The sequence below is a fragment of the Triticum aestivum genome, chromosome 2B (genome assembly GCF_018294505.1).
Source record: "Triticum aestivum cultivar Chinese Spring chromosome 2B, IWGSC CS RefSeq v2.1, whole genome shotgun sequence".
Classification (NCBI taxonomy): Eukaryota; Viridiplantae; Streptophyta; class Magnoliopsida; order Poales; family Poaceae; genus Triticum; species Triticum aestivum.
Window position 1 is genome coordinate 806,625,024 of NC_057798.1, and position 13,944 is coordinate 806,638,967.

Sequence of the window (13,944 nt, forward strand, 5' to 3'; positions counted from 1 at the left end):
TGCGTGCCGGAGGTCCCCTGCTTGGTTCCCCCGCGCTGGAGGTCCCCTGCTCGTCTCCACCGCGCGTCGCCGAAGCTCCCCCGCCCCCGCCCCACGCCTCCACCGCGCTTCCCTCTCCTTGTTCCCTTATTCGTTCCCCATGGTGAATCACGGGAAGGAGAAGGCTCAATTTTTGTTTTCGATCTGCTCTCCGGCGGCGGCGGCCTTTCCCGACTTGGCGAGCCGGAGCTGGCCCTTCCCGTCGTCAACCACCTCCTCGCCGGCTGGCCGTCGTAGACCACGAAGCCGGTCCCCGCCAGTTCCTTCACCTCGCCGCCAACCTCGTCCATCTCGCTCCCCCGCGCACCTCCCTGGAGTCGGCAGAAGTTCTCCACTTTCCCCCGTCGGCAGTGGCGGAGACAGGGGGGACCAGCAGGGGCCCTGGCCCCCCCCTAACAAAATTGATTTAAGCCTAATATACATATAAACAAGTGATTATGTACTGTGAAAATGATGTATTTTAGTGGGCTGGCCCTCCCTGCCAAGGATAAGCAACACTTGGCCCCCCTTAATACTTTTTCCTGGCTCCGCCACTGCCCGTCGCCAGCAGCAACCATCCCCGCCTTCGCCGCCCAGCAACCAGCACTGCCCGCGACGACAGAGAAAAGGTGAGGATCCAAACTGTCCCCAAGTTGTCCCCAAACTGTAATGTTTGACTGAAATTTGAGTAAAACTGAAAATTTTGAAGTTGCAGTTGCAGCAGTACGGGCCTGGAGATTTGGTGACTGTCTTGTTGTTCAGTGATGCAGCAGAACACTTGCAGTTGCTTGGGTGGCCTGGCCCTTTCAGTTGCAACTTGCAAAGTTCTGTATGTATCCTTTGGGTTGTTGGTTCTGAACATTTTGTGCAACTTGTATGTATCCCCTACTTCATCACCAATTCGTTTGACCACACCACTTGCTTGCTGATCTTCACAGGCATATGATGTGCACCCTTGGTCATCCGATCCCATGAACTGCTAACGAAACAACGCCCAACGTCGTGACTGTGGTCACGTTCTGCAACCAAGCAACCGCCCTACTCCGTTCTCCTCCAGCAGCAGCAAAAGGTTTTTTCCTCTCCCTTGTTACTGAATTTAAGTTGGAGACAACATTTAAGTTATGAACCTTGTTACTAAATCATGTTGTGAATCACTTAAGTTCTGAACCATTGGAATTTCTGAATCATGAACTTTGTTAAGTTTTTAAAAAGATGATTACTAGTACATCCAGGACACATAGGCAACCCAAATCCGACATGTTAGTAAGATTTGTACTATCTCAAAATTCAGTTAAATCTTCAGTACATTTTCAGTTAAATTTTGAGTTGAATATGTAGTACATTATGTGATGTTTGTCTGAAATTATTTCGTTCACACCAATTGTTTATCTCAACATCTGTAGAGGTTATGCTTGTGCTACTGAATTTGAAATTGAACAGAATTATCTTTGTTTCTTGCTTACTTGACACTGGCCACATTACTTAGATGTGCTAGAACCTAAAGATAGACACTGTTTTAGAAAGAAATGAAACAGGGCAACTAACCAAAAAGAAAGCAGAGTATCTTTAATCCATATATTAGTTGTTCTTCCATATTCACAGATTTGCGTCTGGCCGTGGCCTATGTGCGCATGATAAATTAAGATTCTCACAGTGTCCGAAGCAGCAGTAGACACAATTGTGCAGTTACCCAATTGATAAATTAAGATAGAGTGTGAATTTCAATAAAATTGGCCATCAGTTCACTATTTTGATGTCTAGGAGGAACTGGAGCAAACTCTGGTTGGCATATGAGATTTGAGCACAGCCGAAGCGAACAAACATCCCAGCAATCTTGTCTTATTTTGATTTGCTCCAAAATTAACAGTGAATTTGATTGAATTTACTCTGTATCTTCAGAGTGCAGAGGAGCAGCAGCAGCAGTAGCTCGGGCACGGGAGAAGCACGGGAGACAGCAGAGCTCCATCGGCGGGAGCTCGAGGAGAAGCAGCAAAGGGAGCTCGAGGAGAAGCAGCAGCCGGAGCTCAAGGAGAAGCAATCGCGGGAGCTTGAGGAGAAGCAGCAGCGAGAGATCGAGGACACGCGGGAGAGCAGTTTTGGGCGGCGGCGCAGATCTGGGCGACGGCAGAGCAGGTCTGGGCGACGGCAGATCAGGTCTGGGCGGCGGCGGCGGCGACGCCCATACGGAATCGCGGCTGGCCAGCGCCGGCCCCTGGCAATCGTGCGGGGGACAAGCGGAGGAAGATGTGGCGGAGGTGTCTGTTTGTCACACTTTTCCAATTGTGTGGCTTGTTCTGCAAATTTGCCAATGAACTGGGGCCGCGACATGAATTTTGGGACGGAGGGAGTACATTAATGCTGCATTAATTTTTGCGGTGTGATGCTGCATGCATGCAGGCTGGTGAAGTGGCAAAAATATTAGTATTATTTTTAGGGAATTTGTATTGCGGGTAATTATTTTTAGGGAAATGGAACAGATATTTATTTATTTTGACGGAAAGTTGCTCCGCAGTAAAATGCTTGAAACATTTGACAGAAACATGTTTGGAGTAACAGACGCGTCCTGCGGACGGATAATTTATCCATATTAGAAGATAGCGTTGGAGATGCCCTTACTTACGCAAAAATGCAATGTGGATTCGGATGCAACTATTAGATATGGAGACTGATGGGAGGCCCCCACAAAAACGAACCAATTAGAGAGAGAATTATCAGAACACCGACCAACCTGCTTTGTACTATACGGCCACACGAAGGGATCAACGAGACAGAAGCAAGCATGTAAAAGAACAAATGAAGAGGCCACTAAAAGCAGAGGACAGAAAGATACAAGATTGCAGTTTAGATCCATCTTTCTTTTAGGTAAAGGTCATCCATCCAAGACTAACTTAGCTAATCAATCTTAAGATTATCTAAAGGAGAATGATCGAGGACAGAAAGCAGCAAAAAAAAGGCGGATTATCGATATATAATGCGTACTCCTACATGCGTCTTGTCATGGAAAAGACCTCAAGACAAAATAATCAATAGTGCTAACAAAGGCAGAGATCTTCCGAGATACGACGAAAGCATCAAGAATATGTTCAGGATTCTTCTTTGACCAGTGACCAAGCTAGACGCGGCTGTTGTGTCATCGTCGCCGTCGTTGTCGCGTCTCGCCATCATGTAACCGACGGAGCAATAAAAACGATCTCGATTGCAACCTACGATGAATAGGGTACTCGACCCGGCCGGCAGCAGCTCCAGTACGCTTGTTCGTTCCTTTCCTAGAAAAAGATAAGGCCACAATCAATTAGGAGCCAAAATAGTGAGAGTGAGCGGCATGTATTTGATCGGCAGATCGGTGCACGCGTAGTAGTTGAATGTGTGGCCATGAATTGCAGGCAGCATCGATGGACCGTTCGGCTCAGCGAGCAGCAGCTATCTCATCTTGCTTGGCAGCGATGGCCGCGTGCATGCACTATTTTTGGAGGCCAATGAGCATCAGGTGGTCGAGCCAGTGAGGAAGTTCATCGACACAACCGATGCAGGGGGCACTAAAAAGATTTACTTTCCAGTTAAATATGAAAAGCTCCCTAATTTCTGTTTGTGTTGCGGCATCGTGGGGCACACTACGGCTAAGTTCTGTGGACTCCCTAGTGAGCTACGGAAGAAGAATTTCTCCATCGACCTCAAGGCTCCAGCGCACCCGAGGGATTTGCACGCTTCGGGGGCTTCGTCCGGGCCTCTCCTCGAATATGGAGGGCTGTCGGTGGCCCCTGGAGAGGCGGAGGCGGCGGGCAGGACCAAGCTCCCGGAGAAGATGATCAAGGCGGTGACCACAGGTGTCCAGAAGCTCTCGGTCGCCGCGGCGCCTTTGTTCCCCACTTCTGTTGGTATGAAGACTTGTGGGAAGGAGACACTGGCGGCCGGGGGCCTCTCCCTCCATGATGCGGAGATGAACATTGCGTCTGGCATGGAAGACGGGCCGGATCAGGCTGCTGTAGGGGTTAAGGGGGGCACTCCCTCCATCGTCTTGAGTGCTCCCGAGACCCCTGCTGCTGCTGCTGAGTTGAGGCACATGGAAGATGCTGAAGGTGCTCCTATAGTCAGCCATGGAGATCCGGCGGAGGTGCAGGGCACTAATGGTGTGGGTGCTAGCTCCATCAACATGAGCGCCCATGCTAAAGGGGTGGCTGCTGAATCAATTCAGGGCCGATGGAAAAGGTTGTACAGAGATGAGCAACTGGAGCGCGCTGCCGTTCAAGGCATGTGTGCCAAGCATGTGAAGTTTGGGGTCCCTTCGCCCCCAAACAGTGGCAGCGAAATGTCAAGGGTGCCTTTGCAGCCATCTTGGAGAGCACGGCTGGTAGCAAAAGGAGTCTTTCTGATGATCAAAATTTAGTGTTTAGCATGGATAGCACTAGTTCTGAGAGCTTAGAGTATAAGAGTGCAAATGATAGAACTGTTTCTTGTAAAAGAGTCTGTACTGAGAGGGTTGAGGCTGTAGTTGGTGTAGATGGGTTTATTGTTCATGTAACTGAGGAAAGGGAGGGAAGAGAGGAAGAGGCTGGGAATAGGAGGAGGGAATCAGTGGGTGAGGAAAAAGAGGATGTGGATGCAACAAAGGAAGCTACCGGCCTTGGGGCTGCCGGTGACCTGGCGGGCGCAGAGGACGCCCGTCAGGAGCCATGAAAATGTTGAGTTGGAACTGTCGAGGCTTGGGTCAGCCTCGTACAGTTCAAGAGTTGGTGTGCCTCTCTAAGACGCACAGACACAATGTTATCTTTTTATCTGAAACAAGAAAAAATAAAGAGTATGTTGAGAGTTTGCGCTACAGGTTGGGTAGAATAATGTGTTTACTGTTTCTGGCCATGGTAAAGGTGGAGGACTAGCTGTGTTTTGGGATGAGGCCTACTCTTGTGAGCTGAACAAATATGGGGATCATTTTATTGATATGTATGTCGGCAAGGGAGATGGAACAAGATGGAGGTGCACTTTCATTTACGGTGAGCCTAAGGCGAGCCAAAGGTACGTTATGTGGGATCTCTTGAGACGGTTAAAACCTCTTGGTGTAGGAGCTTGGTTTATGGTGGGAGATTTTAACGAAGCTATGTGGCAAAATGAGCATTTCTCTCGCCACAAGAGGTCTATTAGGCTTATGGCTAATTTTAGGGAAGCTCTGTCCGAATGTAATCTATATGACTTGGGTTTTCATGGTGTGCCTTGGACGTATGATAATAAGCAAGATGGGTTCAAGAATGTTAAGGTACGACTTGATCGTGCGGTGGCTTGCCCGCTTTGGTCTTCTATGTTCCCTCGATGTAAGGTATCCCATATTATAAGCTCCAGATCTGATCACTGTCCCGTTTTTTAGTCAGTTGTTGGGTTCTCCAAAAGTTGGCACTTTTGTTAAACAGTTGAAATATGAATCTTATTGGGAGAGGGAAGGTGGGGCTTTGGATGATCAGATTAGTGCTTGCTGGAATAGAGATTCTAATATTAATGATCTTGGTGATGTTGCGAATAAGCTAGACAAACTAATGAAATCTCTTCATGGGTGGGGTCGCGTTCATATTGGGTATCTGCCAAAGAAATTGGAGTGGGCTCGTAAAAGACTAAAAATTTTGTTTAGCAGGAATGATCATTCTGCAGGTTTGGAAAGGAAGAAATTACTTGCAGAGATGGATGAACTTCTTATAAAGGAAGAAATGCTTTGGAAGCAAAGATCTCGGTTGGACAAGATAAGAGGAGGAGACCGTAATACTAATTATTTTCAGAGGAAGGCTTTCTGGAGATCAAAGAAAAATCATATTTCTGCTCTAAGGAAGGAGGATGGGTGCCTCACGGAAAATTTGGAGGAGATGAAAAGTATCACTAACTCATTCTTTAAACAACTTTACTCATGTTATGATTCAGTTGACCCGTCCCATATCATTTTGCTGGTCAATCCCCTTGTCTCTGATGATATGAATGAGGAGCTTTGCAAACCTTTTACGGATCAAGAGATTAGTGATGCGCTTTTCCAAATGGGGCCGTTAAAGGCTCCGAGGCCGGATGGTTTTCCTGCAAGGTTTTTCCAACGGAATTGGGGTTTGATCAAGGAGGATATTATTAAGGCTGTCCAACAGTTTTTTATTTCTGGAGTTATGCCTGAGGGGATTAATAACACAACTATTGTTCTCATCCCGAAAATTAAGAACCCTCAGTCTATTAAGGATTTCAGGCCGATCAGTTTGTGCAATGTTATAAACAAGATTATTTCCAAATGCCTTGTTAACGGACTGAGGCCGCTCCTTAATGGTATGATTTCCCCTACTCAAAGTGCGTTTATTCTGGGAAGATTAATTTCTGACAATGCTCTCATAGCCTTTGAATGTATGCATTCGTTGAGTATGCTTAAAGATTTAAGAGGGGAATTTTGTGCGTATAAGTTGGATTTGTCGAAAGCTTATGATCGTGTAGACTCGCATTTCTTGCAATGTATGATGGGGGCTTTGGGTTTTGCACCGAGGTGGATAAATTGGATTATGTCATGTGTTAGAGCATCTCCAACAGCCGCGCTAAACTAGCGCCGCGCCGCAAAATAGGCGTTTTTAGCGCGCGCGCGCAACGTGTCAGGGCGCTCCAGCGGGCGCGCAAAAACGGCGCGCACGCTAAAACGGGTTGGGCGCGTGGCCAAAAACACTTACCCGCGTGGCGTATTTTGGGCGCCCACTACAGCGCGCGGCACACTCGAGCGCTCGCGCCGCATCTTCCTCTCGCGCTTCCACCCCCGACCGGCCGCGCCGCTGCCGCCGCCCGCGCACCCCGGCGACCGTCTCAAGCTTCCCCGGCCTATCCCCGCGCGCCCGCGCTTCCGCCCATCCCCTCCTAGTACCGCCGGCGCCCGCGCGCCTCCGTCGTCCGAGGAACAGCGCCCGAGCGCTCGCTGCCGCGCCGCGCCCGCAAGGTGTTTGACAAAACGCCTACAAGGTATGTATTGCTCAAACTTCATGAATTTGGTGCATGTTTTGAATTGTAGTTTTTATAGTATAGTATTGAACATTGTAGATGAGTTCGTCGTATGATTCTTCCGAAGAAGAATTTGATATGGAAGAGGAGGAGGATCTTGCAATGATCGTAGCTATGCATATCAATAAAAAACCGAAGCACGGTGGTTCGGTTATGGGTCGGGAGAAAATTTGGATAGGTAGGATTGATGCCCATAACAGATTGATGAAGAACTATTTCGTGGAGAATCCCACATACCCGGAGTCATATTTTCGTCGCCGGTTTAGGATGAGCACCGAGTTGTTCAGGCGCATTGCAGAGAAACTAGCGAGCCATGACCGGTTTTTCCAGCAAAGGAGGAATGCCGCCGGAGAGCTCGGGCATAGCACTTTTCTGAAGGTGACAGCCGCTTTGCGTATATTGGCATATGGTATCCCGGCTGATCTAGTTGATGATCATTTGGCTATGGGTGAGAGCCAAGCCATCATGTGTGTCAAGCACTTTGCAGTGGGAATTGTGCAAGTGTTTGGCGAGGAGTATTTGAGAGCTCCCACTGCTGAAGACGCCGCAAGGCTATTGGCGATGAACAAAGCGCGCGGCTTTCCTGGCATGCTTGGCTCAATAGATTGCATGCATTGGAGTTGGAAGAATTGTCCAAAGGCATGGCATGGGCAATTCCACGGCCAAAAAAAGGGTTCCACTATAATCCTTGAAGCGGTGGCCGATCAGGAGACTTTGATTTGGCATGCATTCTTTGGAATGCCTGGATCTTTGAATGATATCAATGTTCTCAACCAGTCACCACTGATGAATAAGATTGCAAACGGTGAGTTGCCACCTGTGCAGTTTGTAGCAAATGGACGTACGTACAACTATGGCTATTATCTAGCGGATGGAATCTATCCAAAGTGGCAAACCTTCGTGAAGCCGTTGAAAAAACCGGAAGGTAAGAAAAATCTTGATTTCCACAATGCTCAGGCGGCGGCTAGGAAACATGTGGAGAGAGCATTTGGGATTTTGCAAGCCCAATTTGCTATTGTGAAAGGACCGGCAAGATTTTGGGATCAACAAATGCTTTGGTACATCATGCACGCTTGTGTGATCATGCACAACATGATCATCGAGAATGAGCGTGGCCAAGATTTAGACTACTCACAGTATGAGCTCTTGGGAGATCCCGTGCGAGTGCGGCGGAGGGCTGAAAGGGTAGCCCGTTTTGTTGCCTCCTATCATGCCATTCGGTGTCCCGCAACGCACAATGAACTTCAGAATGATCTAATTGAAGAGTGGTGGGCATGGCATGGACGGCAAAGAGCATGATGATATCTGCACTCGACATTGACTATTTGTTGTGTTGTAATAATTTATTTTGAACTATTTGTTGTTGTACTGAACGATAAACTATTTGTTTGAGTTGTAATGATTTATTTTGAACTATTTGTTATTGATTTTTATTTTGTTTGTTTGATCATTTTTGCTCATCTTCTTTGAAATGTACATGTGGTTTGTGCGGCGTGCGCGCTGTATTTTTGCGCCCTGCTGGAACGGCGCGCGCGCGCTGCAGTATAGCGCCGCTGCTGGAGCCAGCGCAGGCGGGCGCGCAAAACCAGCCGCAGCGCGCGCGCTAACGGATTTTTTGCGCACGGTGCTATAGCGCGGCTGTTGGAGATGCTCTTACATCGGTGAAATTTGCCGTCCGCTTCAATGGACAGTTGCTGGAGTCTTTTTCACCTTCTAGGGGACTTAGGCGGGGGGACCCTTTATCTGCGTACTTGTTCCTTTTTGTTGCTGAGGCACTTTCTTTGCTGCTTAATGATGCTTCAGCCAGACGATCTCTTCAGGAGTTTCATTTGAATAGACATGCTCCAGGTATTTCCCACTTGTTGTTTGCGGACGAAAGTATGTTATTTTTCAAAGGCTCCATTGATCAAGCAATTGTCATTAAAAATATTTTGACGAAGTATGAGAAAGGGACTGGGCAGTTATTAAGTCCTGATAAATGTTCCATGATGTTTGGAAAAAAGTGCAGTTTGAAGAATCAAGTGGCTATTATGGTAATCTTAAAAATTACGGTCGATGGGTTCGAAGATAAATATCTTGGACTTCCGGTTCCTGAGGGAAGAATGAAAGCTGGTAAGTTTCAATCTACTAAAGATAAGGTTTTGAAAAGGCCCTCTGACTGGATAGAGAAATACGCTTCGTGTGGGGTGAAAGAAGACTTAATAAAATCAGTTATTCAAGCTCTACCTGTGTATGCTATGGGTATTTTTAAGTTCCCGGCTTCCCTTTGTGAGGAGTTAACACAGATTATCAGAAATTTTTGGTGGGGAGATGAGGAAGATCGAAGAAAAAAACACATTGGTTAGCTTGGGACAAATTGACTAGGTCTAAAGGTAAGAGAGGTATGGGATTCCGGGATCTCAGATTATTTAACCAAGCCCTCTTAGCCAAACAAGCGTGGAGGTTATTGGTTCATCCGGATTCATTGTGTGCTAAGCTGATGAAGGCAAAGTATTACCCTCATGGACATATTCTTGATACAGTGTTTCCTCAGTCTGCATCAGTGACTTGGCAGGGTATTATGCATGGTCTGGACTTGCTTAAGAATGGTGCATTTGGCGGGTGGGAGATGGATCTAGCATTAATATTTGGAGGGATAATTGGTTACCCAGGAACACTGGACTTAAAATTTCAGCTAAAAGGCACAATACTAGATTGAAGTGGGTCTCTGATTTGTTCTTGAGTGGGAGAAAGGCATGGGATGAAAATTTGATCAAGTATCTTTTCTATCCCCATGATGTAGAGGAGGTTCTTAAGATTCGTATTCATGCTTATGGGGATGGGGATTTTATTGCGTGGCACTATGAGAATAACGGTATATTTTCCGTTAAAAGTGCGTACAATTTAGCACTTACGTTGAAGGATAGTCAAGATAAATTGGGTCAATCTAGTGGTGATCCATGCGGAGAAAGAAGACTCTGGAATTTAATTTGGAAGGCTAATATCCCTCGGAAGATAAGAATTTTTGCTTGGAGGGCCGCGACCGATAGCTTGGCGGTCCAGACCAATAGAGTTAAGCACCATCAGATTACTTCAGGTATGTGCTCTATTTGTGGAGTAGAAAAGGAAAGCACGTTTCATGCCCTAGTTATTTGTCCTAAGGCTCGTGCACTGTGACTGGCCTTGAGAGAATCGTGGAATATACCTGATGAAGAGTGGTTCAAATTCTCGGGACCAGATTGGCTATTGATTTTGTTGGATCTTTTGAGCTTGCAACAGAGAGGGCAAGTTTTGTTTCTGTTCTGGCGAGCATGGCACCTGAGAAATGATTTAATTTTTGGGAAAGGGAAGGAATCCATTGTTGCATCTGCAATTTTTGTGGTAAACTATTGGTCTTCTTTTACGTCAGGTCACAGCTATGTTGAGGTTGTTACTAGTAACAAAGGTAAAGGGAAAGTGGGAGGTGCTACACCAGGTTTCGCAACATCACAAGAACAGGTGGGATGGAAGCCTCCACCAGATGATTATATCAAGATCAATGTTGATGCCAGCTATGTGGAGAGTATTAGTGCGGCCAGTGTGGGGGTGGTTGTTAGGAACTCATCTGGTGAAGTTATTATTTCTTCGTGGGACTTTCTGGGTCAGTGTTGCAGCGTGAACGAAGCTGAGCTACGTGCTTGTCTAGCAGGCCTTTATATAGGTATTACTCTTCACCAATCCATTATTTTGGAGACTGATTGTGCTTTTGTCCGTTCTTTCCTTGCAAATGAGAATCTTGACAGGTCTCTGCTCGTTGATCTGAAGAAAGAAGCCTTGAGTATTTTGACGATGCTCAAGAATTTTAAAATTGCGAAAATTAATCGGCAGGCCAATAAGGTGGCGCACGAAATTGCGAAGTTTAGCTTTATAAATAAATCTGATGGGATTCTTCTTAATAGTGTTCCGCCCTGCGTGGCGAATTTTGTAATGAATGATTGTAATAACATTATTAATTAATTAATTAATATAGGGGGGTTTTTCAAAAAAAAATGAGCAGAAGAAGAAGATGCAGATGCAGTATGTCTCCCCTGCTCGAGCCAATCCAGCCGGTTCCTGAAATGCCGGATGCGCATTTATATATTTCCATCGTTGTGTTTAAGCTTTAAACCATTATTAGAGTATCTAAAACTACAACCAGACCCCTCAACTTTTAACGGACGAAAGCATAGGGGTCAAGTTAGCCCAGTCCGATTGTAGATGCTCATAGCATCCATCGATTTTCTTCCAAAGGCAGACAAAAGCTTTGCAAGTTATACTAGCTCGGTGTGATCTAAACACGTGGAATGTACGTCGGGTTCATAGTAACCCAATAAAGAACTGCACTTTACCAAAGAAAAAGCAAGTCTCTCTATTAAAAAAAAAATCATATATGCATATGGTGGTACTTGTTTACTAAAAACATCAGAATTGTACACTTTTTTTTAATAATTTGTGGTGTGTGCATTCTAAGATGTCTGAATTGTTCATATTCTTTTCTTTCTAATTTACTGTCACATGTGATGGATTAAAGAGCCCAGGTTCGAGTCTCACCACCTCCTATTTAATTTGAGCATACCTTCTACTGTGCTCAACTCTTTTTTTAGTATATACTCCCTTTGTAAACTAATATAAAAGTGTTTAGATCACTAAAGTAGTGATCTAAACACTCTTATACTCCCTCCGTCCGGAAATACTTGTCGGAGAAATGCATAAAAATGAATGTATCTAGAACTAAAATACATCTAGATACGTTCATTCCTCCGACGAGTATTTTCGGACGGAGGGAGTATTAGTTTACGGAGGGAGTACAGAAAAGGACGGAAAATAGATTAATTCTCTCTCCTGTTTATCGTATATGTGAAACTGGTCACATTGTGGTCTTGTTTTCGCACTTACTCGTGTAATGATAGCTCGAATGTCTTGTCCTTGTCTCTTCTTGACTCAATTGAATTCTTGCTTGATTTTCATGAATTCATCTACAAAAGAATTAAGATAAAATCAGTCGTATTCAGTGGAAGGATCTATCGGCCCCGATAGAATAGTGATCGTCCGAGTACTATCTGTCATCACCGCCTACGCGGTCCGTGTTGAATCTACTTTTCTTCAATTGAAAACTGAACACCGCATATATAGCCGTGTTGAAATTTTAGTTACAATACATAGACTTAACTATCTAGCAACCAACACAACTTGAAAATGTCTAGTGCTGCGTGGCTGATGATTGATCTAGCTAGCTCCACGTATATACCGTCAGCCGAGATCGACCTGCTACTATCACTGGACCATTCATTGGTTTATCACTCGGACCCCGACTCCTAGTTGCACGGCCTAACTGAGCATGTTATGTCTGGCCTGGACGAGTGTTTCATGCTTAAGCTCGAATCGGTCGACATATCTTCTCATTCTTTTTCACACTCAACTTTATTTTGTACGTACGTACGGATTCAAGCTTAACATGGGTAGAACTTCACTAGTCCAGACACTCTGCTCAGTGAGTGAACAGCTACATTGTTTTTTTTTTTGTCATGACAATTTACTAAATGGTGCGGAGCCAGAAATTAAACAAGAGAAGAATGCGGAGACATGGATCACGAAAATAATACTAGCTAGCTAGGGATGAATTGGACCTCGCGAGGCTAATAAAAGGTAGATGATCAATATAATACATTCTCACATGTGCGTCTTATCGGGGAAACTCAAAGCCAAGTTAATCAACAGTGCAACAATGGCGGGCGGAGATCTTCCAAAATCCGAAGAAGACAGAAAGAAGTTCTGCTAGATGGCGGGCGTATATTTTGGTTGGATAGAATGTCTGGCCTGTCAAGCATTGCAGCGAACCGTTCAAACCGGGCAGCATCTTTCTTTTTTTGCTTGGCAGCGATGGTGCACTGGATCTGGATGAGAATCCTCTGAGGTAAGGTTCGACCACTGACAGATGGGCCTGCCAGGAAGTAGGCCCACATGTTAGCGCCCTCAACGGCATGTGCTGTACGTTAGGAGAGCTGCTTCCTCGTGCACCACTATGGAGCCAAAGGAGAAGACAAAGATGAAGTATGTCTCCCCTCCTCGCGCCAATTCAGACCGTTCCCGGAATGCCCGACGGACTTGCGTGCCAATTTCCATCGTCGTTTCAATCAATTATTTGGTCTGCATCGTTTTCTTAGAAAGCGACATAGAAGATATCATATGAGACGCTTGTACGACGCTAGTATGGAGCCTGCAGAATGGTAAATTGCATATGCGACGCAGCAACCTGTGGGGTTTCATATACTTGTATATACAGAACCAGACAAAATTTTCTCTCACTCTCGTAACGATGCCCTGAATATCTTGTCTGCACCTTGACGATTCAGTGTTGAATTCTTGCTTGATTTCTCATTAATGAAAGAATTATTGTTTTTTCTCAGTAATTCGTTTACAAAACAATCATATTAGTCGTATTCGATCGAAGGATCCATCCACCCCGAAGAGGATAGCGATGGAGCGAGGGACAGACTGTGCCGTGTCATCACCATGTACGTGCTCCGTGTTGAATCTATTAGCCCTGGATTGAAATTAAAAACTGAAAAACGACACTGCATGTTCCATGTTGAACTTTAGTTACCATGCATAAACATACCTATCTAGAGGAGCAAACGACACAAGACGAATATGCATAAACATAGCTGTTGCCTTGATGCACGAGATCACTGCGCTAGGTTTGGCTCCAAGCTTTTTTCAGTCTTTTTATTGATCTACTTCAACCTGTGGAAACGTATATGTACACACTGGTCCTGACATGCGTACTGTCCTTCAGTACACTCTGCTCCACCAAAATTAATCTTATACGTGGAGCTAGCTACTGTCTGCGTACGTATTCGTGTGTACGTGATCTGGACCGTGCATGCCTGCCGCAGCTAGCAGCATCAATCTTCCACGAATCCAGTGTTGCTCTGC

The 13,944-nt window shown here is 45.7% G+C and overlaps 1 long non-coding RNA gene across 1 annotated transcript; it reads left to right on the top strand.

The window, feature by feature from the left end:
* Positions 1-724: 724 nt before the first annotated feature.
* Positions 725-2,287, top strand: LOC123042947 (uncharacterized). The gene is made up of 3 exons (XR_006418962.1): positions 725-847; positions 957-1,087; positions 1,918-2,287. It is a non-coding gene; the product is annotated as an uncharacterized lncRNA (long non-coding RNA).
* The last annotated feature ends 11,657 nt before the right edge of the window (positions 2,288-13,944 follow it).